The sequence below is a fragment of the Condylura cristata genome, unplaced genomic scaffold (assembly GCF_000260355.1).
Source record: "Condylura cristata isolate star-nosed mole 26May11 unplaced genomic scaffold, ConCri1.0 scaffold00016, whole genome shotgun sequence".
Taxonomy (NCBI): Eukaryota; Metazoa; Chordata; class Mammalia; order Eulipotyphla; family Talpidae; genus Condylura; species Condylura cristata.
In genome coordinates, this window is record NW_004567117.1 from 43,661,194 (window position 1) to 43,680,218 (window position 19,025).

The window sequence follows — 19,025 nt, forward strand, 5'->3', positions numbered from 1 at the left end:
CTCTGGCAATGTATAGAAAACAATTACAAACAGAGCTGTTATTAACTTCAAAATATCAATTATCTCTTAAGAAGTCTTTCAATACACCAATTTAAAGACAGAAATCATCAACGTGAAAAGCAACAGGACTCAACTACCTGTTGTCTAAAAGGAACTCACATGTAATATAAAGACACTATAGGTTAGGAAAAAGTGATAGAGAAAACTGCACCAAGTTAACACTAATCCAAAGGTAGTTGCAATTGCTACCTGACTTCCCACAAACCCACTTTCACCATCAGATTATCAGGGCTAAAGAGATAATACAGAAAGATGAAAGAGCCAATTCAGTCCTAATGAGTGTGAAACTAACAACATAGAGATAAAATACTTGCTTCAAAAGGGGAAGGAAATGAAAAGAGAAATAAACAAATCCTCTAAAATAGTTGGGATTTCAAAACCCCTCTGTCAGGTTCAGAAGCATAAGACAGGCTGAAAATCAGTGAAAATGGAAATGAACTGAAGAGCACTGTCAATCAACTTAACATAATGGACATTTGTAGAATATTCTATCAAATAATAACAGGATAGGTGTTCTCAAGTTTACAGAGAACATTCATCAAAAGAGATCGTATGCTGGGTATAAAGCATAGTTTATCAAATGTAAAAGAACAGATATGATAAAACTAAGTTTTCATACCACAGTGAAATAAACTAGAAATTAAAGAAATGCATTTCCTGAGTTTCCGCCATGTGCTCCATGCTTAGGCGGGGAATATTAGCCAGGTAAGAAAAGTCCTGAGATCTGTGTTCAGCTTCCTCCAGGGTCTCCCCTGGCTAAGACTGCTCCATCACACCAAGAGCTAACAGAGGCACAGTGAGTGCTATTATTCATAAAATGAAGAACACAACAAATTTCAACTCTTTCTGTAAAGTTACAGTAATCAAGATGATGTGTATTTTTGGAAAGACAATTAAAAAAACATAAAAGAACAGACCATCATCCAAAAATAGAGTCTCACACATACAGATGATGGATTTTTAAAGAATAAATGAGGAAATAATTCAATGGAGGAAAGATAACTTTTCCTAGTGGTACTGAAAGCACATCAGTTGGAAAACAGTGACCCTCAAGATATCAACATGTCCCATACAAAACATTAATAAAATAATTAAACATGAAAATATGAATAGAGAGAATGTTCATGATGTGGGTTTAGCCAGAGTTCTTACGCAGGATGCCGAGAGTGATTTATTGCACAACTAAGACTGTAAGTTTGACGTCAGCACGATTCAATGTTTGACTTTGTGTAGCACTGTTAATAAAAAGAAAACTGAGTCTACACAACTCAACTTAAAACAAAATGAATTGGCAAAGTTTTTTAGGAGACACATCACCAAAGATAAATGTGAGTGGCAAATAAGCACACAAAAAGATGCCAAGTATAATTTGTCATTAGGGACAATCAAATGAATACCAGATGACCTACCGTGGCCCACCTACATGAGTGTCTAATGCAAAAGCCCAACACCACCGCTCCTCGCAGCACCTGGGAGCTTCAGCTCCTTGATGCATGTTTATGGGTGGCACACATTAGGGATCAGAAGCATGCAGAAAATGATCTATCATCAGTGATTGAAATTATCACACTCTCCACATGCTGCTGCTATGGCTCCTCTCTCATAAACCATCTCACGGAAAACATGCCTGTGCAGGCTCTCGTGCTTTCTATTGATTCCTTAATCTGCCCTTGTGCAAATCTGTGCAGCACATATGAAGACCGATGGGCCCTAGCAACACAGTCCAAATGTTTGTTTTTTCCTTTAAAATCATCAGGGCTACTCTTGGATGTGAGAATTTCTGGATGTGAGATTTTCTGTAAGTACTATGGAATCTATAGATTTTTTTTTTAACCTTTGCTCCCTCTCTCAAAGATCTTCTGGAGATTGTGTTGATTCTGTCAATATATTTGTGCAGAATTTGCAACTTTGAAATATTTAGTCTTGCAATCTTTGATGATATATTTTCTTCCTTTCAGTTAAATCTTCCATTTATTTTGGTAATGTTCTGCAACTTTTCAACATGCAGCTATGTACATATATTGCTAGCTGTATGTCTAAGCATATGATGTTGATGAATTTTATTGTAAGTAGAATATTATTCTATTTTTGTATTTGCTTGCTGCTGACATATAGATACATGCTGACATTTTAGGTATTTCGTTACAACACAAAATAGCATTATGTCATTCACATACAACAGAGTAGAGGCATTTGGAGCATAAGTCCCAGAGTTGTACAGGACTGAAAAGAAAACTAGGTGAATAATTCTACTCTTCATCACTGACAAAGAGAAAATGATTCAACATCTACAAACAAGGGGAAAAAAATCAATCTCTTCATGTAACACAATTCTCCAAATTATTTCACTTGTGAAAAATATGCTTAATTTTCAAAGCACAATTTATAGAAGAAAAATTGCATTGTGTAGAAAGCATAGTAATTACTTTTGCTTCCAGAAAAGTAAAGCCAAGATGGTACACAGAAATGCAATTCAAATGTAATTTCAGGCCAGCCTCCCAGGTGTATACACCTGATGGACACCCAGCCCAAACCACAACTGTATTCTCCTGGGCACAAAGAATTGGCCTAATTTTTATGAACATTTCCTGTATTCCCCATGTTGGTTCACAAGCTCAGCTTCTGGGGTGAAATTTGGAAGCGGTTCCTGTAAACTGAGGGCAAGGAGGGGTGGAAGTGAAAGGCAAACTACTCCAGATTGGTGGATGGACACATGGATACACAAGGCTTACATGTCATGGTCCTCAAGACAAGTCGACCTCCTTGCGGCCCTTCAGACTCTTCAGAGCCTATATGAGGCCTTAGTGGATTTCAATCTCATATAAAACCTGATGGTTTCAATAACATATTACCAGCTCCTCACATGTGAACAAAAAGCTGAAAGTATATTCCAGAAAGAGGGGACGCATGGGTCACCCGTGACCACATCCTCTTGATGACCAGTTCAAAACTTTGAAGCCATCTTGTGCCGTATTACAAAACCTCTGAACTGCTATCTAATATATTCTCCTCACCTAGTCCACAATTATTAAATAGGAATCTGACAAAGCGCTTATACACAGGGGGACGAATAGAAGAGTGAAATATGAAAGCCTTACAAAAGTGGAATAACCATGAAACATGAAATCATCACACATGCTATAAAGGCTTCAGTCAAGACGAAGTCATGTTTGTTATATATGTATTTCAACACGTTCTTTTTGCCCTACTCTATTTCTGTATGTGGCTTCTATTCCTGCCATTAAAAATTATAGCCAGTTTTGTGCCTGTTGAGCACAAGTCAATGACCTCACAGGTATGTAGGTCAGAAGTACAGTTCAAATGTTGCCAGGTTATTGTCAAGGTATTGGCACATCTGCATAACTTAATAGAGGCACCAAAGAGAATCCACTTCTACACGCATTCAACTTGTGGGAAGAACTCAGTCATTTCCAGTTGCAGGACTGAGGTCTGCACATCCTCCTGACTGTCAGCAGAAGATTATTCCAAGTTCTAATGGTTACTTCACTGCATCATCTCCAGAGCCAGACAGCAACGGGTTGAGTCCCTCTGAAACCCAGACCCCTCCAGACACGCATTCCATCTCATCCCCCAACCAACTCTACTCCCTTTCTCTTCCACTACCAGGAACTCATGTGGTTACCCAGATAATGCAGGAGAATCTCCCCATCTCAATGTCCTTAATTTTTCATATCGATAAAGACCCTTTTGCCAAGTTCTAGGGGTTAGGGTATGGGCATCTTTGGGGGCTGTAGATCTGCTTACAAGTATATCTAGAATATGTATAATTTTAACTTATTTTTAGAAGTAAGAATAGTTACTCATTATCCATCATCCATCTCATTTCTAGGAAGTTAGCTCTAGTGTGTAATTTGTCTCTCAAAAACTGTAAAGTAGTATACTGCTAAAGCACTAGAGATAATTCACAGATCGCCAAAATCATCCTGAAATGTTCAGACACTGAGCATCTGTCCAAGAACCCCCAGGAAAGTCTGAACCCTACTTTTCATCTCCTTGCACATTTGGTTATGGGAGAATTGGCGAGCACAGGACATGTGACAGCCTACACGGGACTTTGTGTTATTGAAGTAGGTGGAATAGGGTTTCTGGGAGTGACGCCAAATATGATGCTTCAGCCACTTACTGGATATAGTTTTAAACCATCCACATAGCCATGATTTGGGCATTTCATTAAAAATGCAAAATTCTGGCTTTCGTCAAACCTTAGAGATCAGAAGCTCTGAAAGTGATTAAGGAGTTTTTAATGCCAGAAAGATCCGAGATGATGCATATGTTACATGCTATTCACCTGTGTGGAAGTGTTTGCTCCTGTTAGGCACCTCAGTAGCCTATGGAATATGGGCAGGCTTTTCCTCAGTCATTTTTAGCAAGTAACAGCTTGTTCATATAATAGATATGAAGTGACTGAATTTCTCACTTAAAAGTCATGATAATTACAGCATACTCGATACGTAGAAGACACCTGACATGTATCAGTTCTCTGCTCATGGAAGAGAAAGTTTACATAATGATGGGAGAGCTGCCTCCCATCCAAAGAGAAAGCTGGAGGTGTTAAAATGAAGACACTAACCAGAGGAAGCGCAGGAAATAGTCCTGAGACAGAGGAATTCTGCATTACATATTCAGCTGAGAAGACCTTTATGAATAATAAAGAGGCTACTGATACACAATCACCAAAGCAGTAAATAAGCAGGAGGCAGACAGGTGAAGGAAATCTCAGCTACTGAGACCATGAGGGGAGGTGCAGGGACAAAGCCAGAGATGGGAAGCTGACAACGGGATTAATGTGGGCTTGGAAAGAAGGTATGTCTGTGATGTTATTGAAAGAAAATATGGACTGAAACTATGAAGGTCTACGACCAAGTTGTAAGGCAAAAATTTGTTTCTTGTTTTAAATTAAAGCAAATTATATTATGAATAACTGGGGAAAGACCACATACACGAACTCCATTTCCTGCACTCTGAGTATAGAAAATAAGGCTGTGTGCAGAGGAGAGATTTGAGGATCACGACATCTCTACTTTGGCACTTAGGAGGTGACAGATAGAAAGGAGGTAAAGGTCAATAGATCTAATGAAGCCTGACTAGACACTATTTGTCTCAGAATAACAATATATATTGCTCTGCACAGCTGGAGCCATTCTGGTTAAAAAAGAAGGGGAAGGAATCATTCGAGAAGACATTTGTGTTTTGACAAATGCCCATAATGTTCTTGTCCAGAGATAACCAAGGGTGCTTTTGTTCCAGAAGTTCACTGAAAAATGGGTATTGCTAACACCTCTGTAGTAATTTATTACCAGGTGTCTACCTGCCAGAGACAAGTCTACCCTGAGGAGTCTATCAGCATTCTCAGAAAACAAACACATCCACCAAATTGTCTCCAATGAGAACAAGCACATGACTCTGTGTGTCACGAATGGCTAGTCGTACTCAGAGTTCAGCTCCTGCCATCTAAAGGGTGTCATTCAGTGCACACCTTTTCTTTCCACAGCCATGTCAACATGGACATTTGCTACCACCACCTTTCACCCCCTCATTCATTCCTTTGATACAGAAACAGGAACACAAGGAATGGCACTCTATTTTGTAACTGCTTCCCCACATTTGAGGACGGGGAAATAGTTAAGGCAAAAAACCAAGAAATATTGATACTGAATTAACAGTGCACTTGGGTGAGAGAAACCAAGAAATAGGATAAGTGGGAGGCAGTGGAAGAAATGGAAAACGTCTCAAAATAAAGGACAAGTTCAACATCAAGTGGAGGAAAGGGTATTGAAAGGAAAAAGCTTTGGAAGTTACAAGAAATACATTATGAATGCAAATGGGCTATTAACGCTTTCTATTTTACATTCGTTTAATTTGTATGGGTATATTTCTGAATTTGTCTTTATATATGTGCTTTATTGACTTCCATTTCATTTCTTTTGATCTTTTGTTAGAAATGTGACTCACTACTGTCATCCTTCCAAGGTACTGGCTGGATGGCGTGACTGAACGAGCTATAAGAGGTGCCCTTACCGGACTCATGGTGCGGAGCAGATGAGCTAACCCAGCCATGGCGCCTCCCGGGGAGTCCTTTCCACAGTAATAAGTTTAACTGATGGCTGACCCCAGAATGACTGCAATGTTAATCTGATCCATCACAGAACTCATGACAAAGAGGTCAAAGGCAGGGTCAGTTGTTATTTGGAATCTTTTATGTGACTATTCTTCCTACTTCCAAACATGCTCGAGGCATGCCATGCATGGTAGCATCTACCCACACAGAACTTCAAATCTTGAATTTACTCTTTCCCTTTCTCTTATCACACAGATCCAATCCAGCGACTGGTTTGCCAATTCTAGTTCCAAAAACAGTGTATAGCCATTGGCAAAATGTTTATCCAGATCACTTGAACTACTGAAGGAGGCACTTAGCTTTTCCTCTTTATCTAGTCAAAATTCATTTAATATACAGTTGCATGCCTGATCTATGTATGTATCTAACATATACTGTGTATATACACACACATGCATATGCACACACACACAATCATACATCCACACTACATGTATGGCAGATCAGGCAGATTCCACATCTAAAATCTTCTAATTGCTACAAGTGTAACAAAAGAATAAATAGCAAATGGTCCATAAACAAAGACCTTCATGAGTTGGTCCTGCCAAGTTTGCGCCCAAGCCCTGGCCTCTGACTTTTCCTGCAACAGACAGAGGCCTCTGTTCAACCCTCCACCTATCTAACCCAGTCATGTTCTAACCTGATTTCCTTCTTCTTTAGGACTGAACTTCAGCTGGACAAGGGAAAGAAAATCACCGTAGCTTATGATTTTTCTACTGATCAAATTAGTGTATCTCTAATTGTATTTATGATGTCAGATTCTACTTTTCAAAGCTTCTGTTGGTTCAGTAGCTGGTCAGCTTCTGTTAGATATTCAATAAGGTTCTGCTTATTATTTAAAGGTGGGTACTAGCCACATTCATAATAATATTCATGGAAATATGTCAGCAAAGGACACACGCTCACAGTGAAATCCATGCCTGATATATGTACATATATCAGATACTTCATGTTTCTTAGGAGTTGTCTGGGAGCAGCCTGTAGGCCAACGCCCTCTAGCTGCAGAGAAATTAGAGCAACCTGGGATACTTATAAGACAATAATAGCTGAGCAATCACATGCTCTAGGAAAAAGTCTAGACTTTTAGGCAGTAATATAAAAGCCATGTCTTAGAAGGACAAGAAATTTGCTAAGGGTGAGGAAGTAACCCTCCACTTTCGTGCAATCTCTCCACTACCCACCTTATTTTCTCTAAGACAATTGAAAACCTATACCAGTTTTTGTTTTTATTTTAGCATAAATTTTAACTAATATAGCTATTTAATATTTTCATCCATATTGATTTTTGTAACTGTACATCCTACTTAAAGATTGAAACTGCAATCTTAGATATGTCTTTGATATGTACTTGTTTTTACTCCTCTTACTTTTGAATTTCTTTTTTCCAACGAAGAATATTGATTTGTTTTCATTGCTATACGAACCAGAGAAGATCTCCTTGCCCATAAAGATAAGAGAAGTAAAGTACTGCTATGTGCCGGGGTGGGGAGGCACCGAAGAAGCACCTTTCAAACTGTTGACAGCCAAATGTCAGTAGTTGGGGGAAAATATTAGTTCTGAAGCTTTCCAACAGATTTTCAGGGGTGTTCTGTGGTTATTAGTATGAGTCCATCTCGTGTGGTGTGCTGCTGTGCAGGAAAGGGCATGTGCCCTAGATGAATAGAGTTCTAGAAACAGAATCAACTCCCTAGCATGCGAGGTTGCCGGGGGGTTCTGCTCCTGATTATTATTCTAGAAGACAGCGCCCCAAGAGCTAGCGCGTGTGTTCTCCGGTTGACACGGGGGTATGTCTCAGATGGAAATGCCAGACATAGCGCAGCCACCGAGACAGGCAATGCTGAGTGGAAGAAAGTTCTTTTTCTTTGTAAGTATTGGTCTGCTTTAATCATAGCTGCAGGCCCTCACACTTCAAATCAACTCACGACAAAAGCATTTAAAAAGATCAAGTTAGAAATGGCTCAGAGAAGACCTTGAAAAATTACATGAAAGAATGGAAGGCTATGCGCTTCCTTCAAAATAAAAAATTTTCTAATCAAGAACTAGTTGTATACAGTAGACATCTTGCCATGGCAGATAAAAACGTGTGGAACCAGTGATGCGTCACATAGAATATATGTGCACTACCTGAGTCATATATGCAAAATGAGAGCACCTCAGCTAACTCCTTTGCTTTAACACCTTCTTGAAATGGTATGTGTCCGGCACGCATCCTCGGAAAATTGACACCTTCCTCGAAATCACTGACACTTTCTTGTCCCAAATATGAATGGGATCTGAGTTAAGGGAGTATTAGACAGCGTGTAGTGTGAGACACTCACACCGAACCGAACACCACCTTTTTGTCAGGAAGGGTTCCTCTGCATTCTCCCTACATCCGCACTCTCATTAAAACCTGAGTCTCCCCTGAGGACAAGGCTTGCCCAGCTGCCACTTCAATTTTGTTAAGTGTTTTTCTCCCACGCTCCTCACACATCTGAGCCGGAAAGTGAGTAGGTGTCTCCCGGGTCTGCGCTGCATTCTCCTTCCCTCCTCACGTCCCTCCGCTTTGGCTCTAGTGTCAGATTATACTTTGTTATTAGTATTAACTTCACAAAAACTTTAATCTCCACTACAAAAACCTTCCTCAAATAGTCCATCATGAAAAAAAAAAAGAGGAAAAAAAGCGTATTTCAGAAGCTCTCAATGTCTAAACTTATAACCAGTTTTGTTCCCCCCCACGCTTGCTTTTTTCCAGTTATTATTTGTTTGTTTGTTTGTTTATGCACGCATGCACACATGCACACATGCATGCATGCATGCATACATAAAGGCCAGAGGTGCAGGGAAGGTGAGAGCCTTCACCAGAGACAGAGTGGGGAGCAGAACAGGCAGATCAACGAAGCACACTGCTGAGGGGAGCAGCGGGCGGGTCAGGAGAGGTCTGCCATGCCATGTGGTAACTTCCGGGGCAGGCGGGGATCGAACTCATGCAGAAGTGGCTTTAGCTTCTCAGTGCTGTGCTTTAACCTGCTGAGCCACCAGGGAGGGCCCTCCTATTATTATTAATAAATTGTGGGTACTCCAGCAAAAATAACCATTCCACTTATGTCCTCTGATATTTTTCCTCACCCCATTTTAGGATTATTCTTAGCAATTCCTTTCTCTCTAATATATTCTTGCCTTAAGCCAATGCACATTTATGTCACCTTACAAAATACAGTAACTCATTCTCCCCTTCCCTTTATAGCAGGTACTATGCCACTGTCCCCTTTACAGAAGAATTCAAAATTATCTTTGTCCACTGTCTCCACATTACTTTCTCTATCTCTTAATCTCTGTGTTGAGACCCAATAGTCAATTCTCACTTAATTGATCGTTGAGTAACTTGTGATACAGCTGATGGTCATTTTCTTTTGAATATTTTTCATCTTGGAGATCAAAGGCCACTTTTGCTGTGCACAAATGTCTTATGACTTTTAAATACATCTTTGTTTCCTAAACCTATCTTGATCTCTATACTACAGAATATTCAACTCCTCTATATTTCTCCTTGGAACAGACAGCATGTAAAACATGTGGGGACTCTCCAATCTCAGCATCACTGGATCTTTGAACATCTGGATGATGGACATCTGGAAGTTGATGTTCTAGAAGCAATTTGGAGAAGTGGTAAGAGGTTTACATTTTGTACTTGGCTTCTACTCATTTCATTTATGACTCAAACCCTCACACCATTTTTATTTTCAAGAGAGGTTAATACAAAAATAATCACAAAGTGATCAAAAGTTACAAAGATTATGAGTTCACAGCAGTCCTTACAGTTTGAATTGCCTGCATGTAAATATGTTTGATTCTTGGTTTTCCATCTTTCTTCAGTATATGTCAGGATCCTACTAAGTGAATTAATTACCAGTTACCTATCTTTCACTTAGCTTTTGCTGGAACTTCTGAATATAAAAAAATAAGATGTACACATTTTTCCATATCTTAGCCAAGAACTGGAGTTTTCAATTCTATAGTCAGAAGGCTAATAAAAAGGAATCAACCTAAAGACTAAAAATCAGCTTCCTTTACAATATATTTGTTGTAGTTCTCATATTAATTCTTTCTTAACACCATGCAGTTAAATATTTGCATATGATTTAGACATAAATATAGTAGCTTTGCACTGTAACATGATTTACTTTATCCATTTAGATTAATTTCCTAGTGTTATTCAATGTTTCTTGGAATTGAAGTGGAGTTAGCATGCTTCTTTTTTAAAAACATTTATTAATTTATTCATACAGAATTGGGGTACAGGCCAGAGGCACAGGGGTGGTGAGAGAGTCCTCCAGAGAAAAAGTGGGGAGCAGAAGAACAGGCAGATTGACGAGGTACACTGCTGAGGCAAGCAAGACAGGAGAGGTCTGCCGCTCCAAGTGGGTCACCTCCGAGGCTGGGGATGGAATTCACACCAAGGTAGCTGCAGCTAACTTGCAGTGCTGTGCTTTAACCTGCTGCGCCACCAGGGAGGGCCCTCCTGCTTCTTTAACTCTTGTGACCTTGTTCCTGCGAGCTGACCACGGTTCCTGCTTAGCCATAGCAGATCATGTCCCTCAGAGCATATCCATGTCGTTCTATTAATGTTCTTTTCCACGAACAGTCAGTTTTGCCTTGTGTCAAGGATGGCCAGAACCCTTTAGAGCATGCAACTTTGGAGGTCCTGGGGTACTTCTCAGCATGTGCTAACAATTTTTAATATTAGAAATTACAGATCAAAGACGATCAAAGCTGTTGACATTATAAAGAAGCAGATAAAAACGGATGGGTTTTAGAGTCCTCATAGTCTATCAGGATGTTCTAGTTGACAGGAATCGTCCTTATTACACCTAAAGTCACTTCAACATCTACAGGCCTTAGGCTAATTCAGGTACGTCTCTAGCATATTTCTAAGATTTACTCATGATTTGATAGATTTCAGCCCATACAGAGAATCAAGGGAGAATGTCAAGAGGAGATAATTTTGTGAAAAAGGACAGAATTTGAACATAATGATAAAAATGACAGGTTTGATAAAATTTAAGACATGATGGGGAGAAAAGGAAATGAGGGGCACTTAATCATGTGAAAATGAGGACAAGAGGTGGTGAGCAAGTGAGGTGGTTAGTTCAGATGCGCCACCATCGGCATCTGAGAGCTCTGCGCTGAACTTGCAGGGTGGGAACTGGCACAGAGGAAGGAAACAATGGGCTGACCAGCTCAGCTTGGGCTGAGTGCAAGCCCGGAGAGCAGAACAGGTCCATGGGTGTGCCCGAGATACTCTCAGTCTGGTGTTCTAACTCAGGCTTAGCCTCTACTTAGTAGACAGATCAGAGGATAAGCATCTTTTTTCTGTTAAGAAGTTGTTTGCATTTCTCTAAGATGTACAAATTATCTTCATTTCAACTGTAGATAAAATTATCAGCTTTTGGCAACTGATCACCTGAAGAACTGCAGCCTTCTAGTATTGAGAAAGCGCTACCTACTGGTAAATGATGCATGAATTAAATTATCATCCTAAATTCTTACTCCACTTTTAGGGATAGAAATGACTCTCTAGAAAGTCAGCGGCGTTTTTTTTCTACCCTCATATACTGGCATCGCCAGTTAGTGTTTATAATGTCTCGAAAATTCCATAATGCTGTATGGTAATTCTTAAATTACCAAACTGACAAGGTGTATAATAAATTATTGACCTAACTTCAGTCCCATCCACCTACTTAGGGGCACTGTACAATCACTGGGGAGATTTCCCACCACACAGCTGGTGCTTCATTTTCAAACTCAATCAAGTCATAAGACAGAGCTGTGATCTTCCAGACAGCATTAGTCTTGGATTTCTAATTGAAATCTACCTGCATAGTAAAATTAATTCACCCCACTTTAAATATTTATTAAGTGCCTGTGTTGTAGTCTGGTATTCAATAGACAACATTCCAAATTCTAGCTTCTTGGATGTTTTAGTCTAAGTCATTCCCAAAAGTTGTTAATATCTAAACAAAGGTAACAGCTAACTTTCAAAAGAAGTACTTTTAAAAAAAATGTTCTATGATTTTTAATTATTTTTAATTATATATATATACATTGTTGTTCATTTTAAAACATATACTCCCCCTCCCATGTGTAGATCCCATAGAAGTACTATTTTAAAAGACACAATTAGATAAAGAACAATAGACACAGAAATACGCACACACACACACATTGAATTTACAGAAATTAAGAGTCATTTTAAGTTATGCAATCGGGAAAGAACTATCTTATTTTTCATTGTGAAGTAGAGGAAGAGTAGCATCTTCTGTAGAAGTGAATTCACTGTAGTGTCCTAAAGAAGAAACACACACATTTGATATATTAAACATGAAACAAAGATAGCCCCATTGAGCAGCTGAGGCAGTTCCTGTGACCCGAAGCTTATTTCCTAAGACTATCTAAGGTGGGGGAAGCCAGTGATCAAGAAGCCTGCGCTTCTTGGCCTAGGCTGCAAGTCTCCTCTGCGCAGTGAGTGGATCTAGGACGCGCAGGCAGGTGCAGGCTTCAGCCACATTGCTTCTAGGAACGTCAATCATTATTGTCACTGCACTTCATATCCAAAAGGACACTTGGATTCATGCTGCTCAAATTTTTTTTCACTCTATAGAAATGGGCTGCTCAATTTTTTTTTTCACTCTATAGAAATGGGTTTAGTGAGAAATTCCATTTGGGCACCAATTAAAGGCATTAACTTTAGATTGTATAGATAAATACTATGAAATGCCAGTATGATTAACTATATGGGGCATACAAAATACTTTTGTGAAGTTATATTCTTTAAGATTATATATTTCATTCAATTCTCCCTCCACCCAAAGAAATGTATTAAATGGCTTCTAAAGGCAAGTTTATCATTTATAAAGGAAAGTTTATCATTTATAGGCACTAAGGAAGGAAAGAACCATACAATGTGTTTTTCCCTGTTCTTAAAGAGATCATGTGCATAAAAAGGTGATGAGCATATTACCTAAATATTTATAATTTGAAATAGAAACTGAAGTTAAGACGTATGTAAAGAGAGTTGAAGCATGTACTTAAAATATCTCTAATGTGAAGTAGAAACTGAAATTACAATGTGTGTTGCATATAACGGAGAAAGTTCACAGCCCAGTTCTTTCCTACAGTGACACCACCACTCACCCAGACTGGCACAGGATGTGCGCAGATGAGACAGTGCAGGGCATCCACTTGAGAGTGACTGACCAAGCCTCAAGGACAACTATGCTTCTGGCTTCCAACCCTGATGATTTAGCTGGACCAGGCGAGACACCAAGGACTTGTCTTGCTCTTTTAACAGATGTTCAAGAATAGGAAAGTGTTCATTCTTTATAGAACAGTTCTCAATCTTTACTGTCCAGCACAATCACCTGGAGGGCTTGTCAAAACTCAGATTGCTGGGCATGAGGAGTTCATTTCTGAAACTAATGGGCAGTTTGGCTCAGGGACCAGACTTAGAGAATCACTTCTGAAGGCTGATTGTGGATCGCCCCTCTGAACACCGACACATCCAATTCAACTGAGATCCGAGAGAATGAGCATGCCCTTGGAAACCTCACACCCAGATACAGTCGGCGCAACCACATTTTCTGTATTCCTTTTCTGTGTTTTAGAAATGTCAAACATGTATATGTGCTCTCTCCACATCGGAACACTTTGCCTTGAAATTAGAGTAAAGATGGCTTGTGTGTGGTGGGGGAAGGGGAGAAAGAGAGTTAGGGCTTTGGGATGGGAGTAAAGATCTGTGAGTAGTCTTGAGGTTTTCATGGAATATAAAATATACTACACTGTCGAGAGGAAAGCAGCCCATTCCAATTACAGGACTGAATGGTGTGCCCCAAATTCACACATACGAGGAGACTCAGAATGTGACATTTGGAAACAGGTCTTGGCGGCTGTAATAAAGGTAAGATGAGATCATACGGATTAGCACAAAACCTAAATCCAACAGAACTGATGCCCTTGTCAGAGAAGGCAAAGCGCAGCAGTGAGACACAAGGTAAAGGGGGCTCTGTGACATGGGGGGCAGAAACTGGAAGGACTTTCAAGGGTTTGGGCAACCACTGTAATACTAGCAAGAGCGAGAGCTAGCCGGCTCTCGCGCCTCAGGAAGGAAGCAATCTTGTAGGTTTTGTGCAGAGTGGTATTTCCCCCTTGGCACATGTGAAATGATTCTGGACAAATCCACAATTCAAGCAAAAAGTATTGATTCTCTCCCCTCCATACAATGTGATCCTCCACCAATTTACATTTTGTGGAAGGTCCAAGACAAATGGAATTTTGAAAAGAAAATGTTAGCTGAGTGAACACAATAAGTTACTTCACTGTACTGCAGACAGATGCTTCTTACCCTCTATCTCACCTGCTACACATTTTTTAAAGTTTTATTTATTTACTCATACAGAACTGGGGTACAGGCCAGAGGGGCAGGGGCAGTGAGAGGATTCACCAGAGACAGAGTGGGGAGCAGAACAGGCAGATCGACGAAGTACACTGCTGAGGGAGCAGCGGGCGGGTCAGGAGCGGTCTGCCGCGCCATGTGGTCACCTCCGGGGCCAGGATCGAGCTTGCACTGAAGGGGCTGCAGCTCGCTTGTAGTGCTGCGCTTTAACCCCTGTGCCACCAGGGAGGGCCCACACATTCTTTTAGCACATAGCATCATGCAAACATCTCTTATCCCAACTTAATTTTGTGTATTATCATTCCCAACATGAGTGTCTGGCTGAGTTGGAGACATGAATCCTGTTCCTGAAGCGCCTCACAAAGCCCATGCTGGCTTATTCCTGAACATTCCATGTCTCTTGAAAGTTGTCATCCTTTGGGTGTCATCCACCCCAAAATTTACTGTGTTTTAAAATTTGCTTTCAAACTGACCTTATGGATAGTTGATTCTAAGAGAAAAGCAATGAGATAATTCACTGGAAAAAAATAAATGTATTTCTGCTGACCAAAATGCTGGCTGAAATGAAACAATGTTTTCTGAGTGCCTAATATAAAGACACCCTCAAAGGGAAAGGGGCAGTTCAAACCCCCCTAAAATGTTTTGATTCCTTTCTTAAAGGCCCAAAAGTACATAGAGAAAGTACCCTGTGACAAAAAGCCACGAGCATGCCAGGAAGGGTCAGCCAACCTTCAAAATGTCAGAACCCTGGAAACATGCAAACGAGTGTCTGAGAGTGCAGAATCAATCTTTTGAAAAAAAAAAAAAAAATCTTCTAAAAGGACTTCAGTATTCTGTGTGACCATAATTGTAGCCTTAAGAAGAATGTGCTTTCCATTTGGGGCCTGCAATCATTCACGGAAGCACATATTGATTGAAAAAGCCTCACGAGAATTCTGATTATCCCCACATTTTTCACTCAGAGCGAAAGGGGCAGCTTTTTTATTTCATTTTATGCAAAATTACAGTAATTGGTGTCTGACCTTTTTGATATGGACTGTTAAGCATTGAGCTGCTGGGTCTTTCCAGAGAATCAATTATTTTAATTACGGCTATCTGACAAGAAGAACCCAGGATATAAACAAGAAAAGACTATTTAAATAACATGAAAAAAACAGGCTTTTTTGGGTACATAATACAAAAGTGCTGTTAATTATAAACTTGGCCATTAGAAGTTTTCAGCATTTGTTTTAAAATTAATTTTTATTTCCACATAATTGCACGCTCCTAGACAAACACAATTTACTTAATGAGGACACTAAATAAAAGCAAGCATTCTCTCAGAGAAGAGGTGAGGCGAATGGGAGTGAGGAGCACTCATGAATCATAAGACTTAGAACTATCACAGATGCTTCATGTGGCTGAAAGTGGCTTTTTATTTAAATGCTCAGAAGATATTGAAACCTTCTAAGGAACATGCTTTGTATAGCAAACCCAGGTCGTTAAGACCAAATCTCTTTGAGAAATCACTAATACTGAACATAACACGTGCTAGATTTGATCCCTTTTCATTTTCAACTGATAAGGAGAACTACATTCGTCATGAGGCCAGACATCCAGTCTGGGAAAAAAGGTCCGACACCCGTGAGCTCCACTGATGGGCTCATGTCCCAGAGACAGCCGCACTTCATCTGCATCAGGCCACATTTACGTTTAATAGCATCTAGGATAAACTCAGGCGTTTTGCGGCCACATGGATGGAGCTGGAAGGGATTATGCTCAGTGAAATAAGCCAGAAAGAAAAGGGAAAATGTCGAATGGTCTCAACTGTAGGAGGAATACAGAGAAAACAAAAATGGAATCATAACTATAATAAAGTAAAAGTCAAAATCATCAGCAGCTAAGATCAGAGACACTCTGGAGGGAAGGAGGAGGAGAAGGCCCAGGACAGGGGTGGGAAGAGCACAGGGACTATGGTGATGGCACATGGGGGTGGCGGCGGGGTTTCGCGGGAGACCATGCATGGTACAAACACGAAGAATATATTTAAAAAAAAAAATCATTTGCAAAACTCCACATTCGGTCACATATAGACAATTCAAACAGATGTCATCATTCCTAGGGCTCAATTCCAGGAAGATTTTGAAATGATGTGCCACGGGCACTGTGGACCTAGACACATGCATAGGTGAATGCCTGCAGGGCGACAGCGAGCAGGTGTGTGCAGGCACAGGACACAGAGGCCTGGGGAGAAAGTCAGTCCCAAACTCATTAACCCGCATGATGATTTTCCCTTTGAAAGGTCCCAAGTAGGAAAGAGTAAGAACATCTTGCTTTCATGAACCCAAAACTTGTTTTCTAAAAAGAACTGGGCTCTCAGGACAGCCTCCGGAAGGAAGGGGTTGTGCTGGCAAAGCTGACGAAGGGGGTGTTTCTAAGACGAGAGTGAGCGGGAAGCAGAGAAAGTGGAAGTCGGAGGGTTAGTGTAATTAATCACACCCTGAATTGATCTGCGGTATCCATGACATCACCCCTGAAAGAGCAAGGACTCCAAATTCCACTCACTGGTCGGTGATGTTCTGGATCATAGAAGGTCCCCAGACGCCTTCCACACAGGCCAAAGGCGGTTCTGTCATCACTAATGCTTCCTAAAGGAGCTTAATGTCTCATTGCCAAGTACAAAAATTCGCTCAGCCAGACCACAGTGGTTCATGGGGTTTGTTCAGCAGGTGACCAGGTCCAGGGCTCAAGGTGGAAACACTATACCTCGGTCCATTGCTCCATGTTGTGCTGACAGTTCATTTTCACATGAGACACATGGACACACCTGGCTCTGGTCCCGTTCAGATGAATCATATCGGGTGGCAGCATGGTGTTCTTATGGGGAAATTCGCCAGAATCCAAGCATGTGTCTGGACGTGGAGTAGACATTTGGGGGAGAAACTCGTTCAAGCCTCTCTCGCCTTTCAGTATGTCTCACAAGGAGGCACTCATGAGCTCTGTTCCAGACTATCTTCTAGAATGTTGGTAAAGCAAAGTATACAGGTAAGAGCAGCCTTGTCGAGGGCCAGTGAGGACAGAGACAGCTTCCTCTAGAGCAAGCACATGAGAACAGCCCACTATCAAGTGGTGGGCTCCTTGAGTTCCAGATCTCTTCGTCTGCGCAGATCCCAACTGGCCCACCTGTCTTGCTGGGGTAATTGGAGCTCAGGGACCAGTGTAAGAAAATGTTGACTCTCTGCTGTTCCTTTGAGTGATAAAGTCCTTGGTCTCTGATCAAGAACACCGTTTCTTCTGTCGGCATTCATGAAACTGTGGCAGGCTGACTTAATGGTTTACTATTAAGAAGTAAGATATTTATATTCACAATAGTTCCTAAGCATAACTCCTCCTTCCTATTTAAGCAGCTTTTGTAAAGATGGTATCAAGCCTGTCCTTTTAGGTGCTCTCTTTCAAATTCCATTTAAATCAATATATCTAGAAATATCCAACACTTTGTATTTTTTGTCTATTTTTTCTACAAAAAAATTGTATGTTTTATAGAGATGTACGGTGAAGATACATGAAGCGGGAAAATCTTTGCTGTAAAATAATTGCTAGAAAATATAAAGAAGGTAATATAAATAACAGGGAAAAAAACAGGTTAAGAATTGGATAAAGTTGGTGATATGAAAGCTGACGATGATTATTCAGAGAAAATCTCTCCCTTTGGGAAGAAAAAAAATGGATCCGTTCCTTCTCCTACTGTATTGTCATCACTCAACTTATACAAAGACAAGGTCCTTATTTCATGATAACTTTTGTTCAATACACAAAATTGTGTGTATTGTATTCCTCAGAATAATACGGAGCTAACTTCTGGCAGGGGAAGTGCAGACGTGGACCGGGCAGTGCCGTGGAAGCAAGCTTGTGTGGTACAAGCGGTGGGCATATTGGACGTTCACCCCGGGAGCCTGCTCGGGGGTAGCTTTATCAAGCTGTGCACTTGGTAGCCTCTGCCCTTCCTGTATGCTTGTTACTCGCCAACGAAAGATTCTTTTCAAATGTGGTATTAAGAGGGCCCAGAAAAGAGACGCTAAAATAAGATGTGACCAGAAGAACGGCCTGGAGAAGACAATACGGAGTGAGTCTTAAAAGAGCGGGGACGGGGAGCGGGTGGGGAGAGAGGAAGTGCGCTGACTGGGAAGGCTGTGGAGGGTGAGGAGACAGCAAAGCCGCCATGTTGCTGGAGAGACCTTGACGCCTCAGGTGAAGAGCTGACACTGGAGAGGCCCCAGGGGCCAGCTGCAAGGAGCCCAGTGCCAGGAAGCTAAATGCTGTATGAAAAGTCTGAATATCTTGAATTCAAATACATTTCTGGAACTCTTCTGAGGGTTCATTGAAAGGCGAAGGCACGAGGTGGGAGGGTGGATGGCA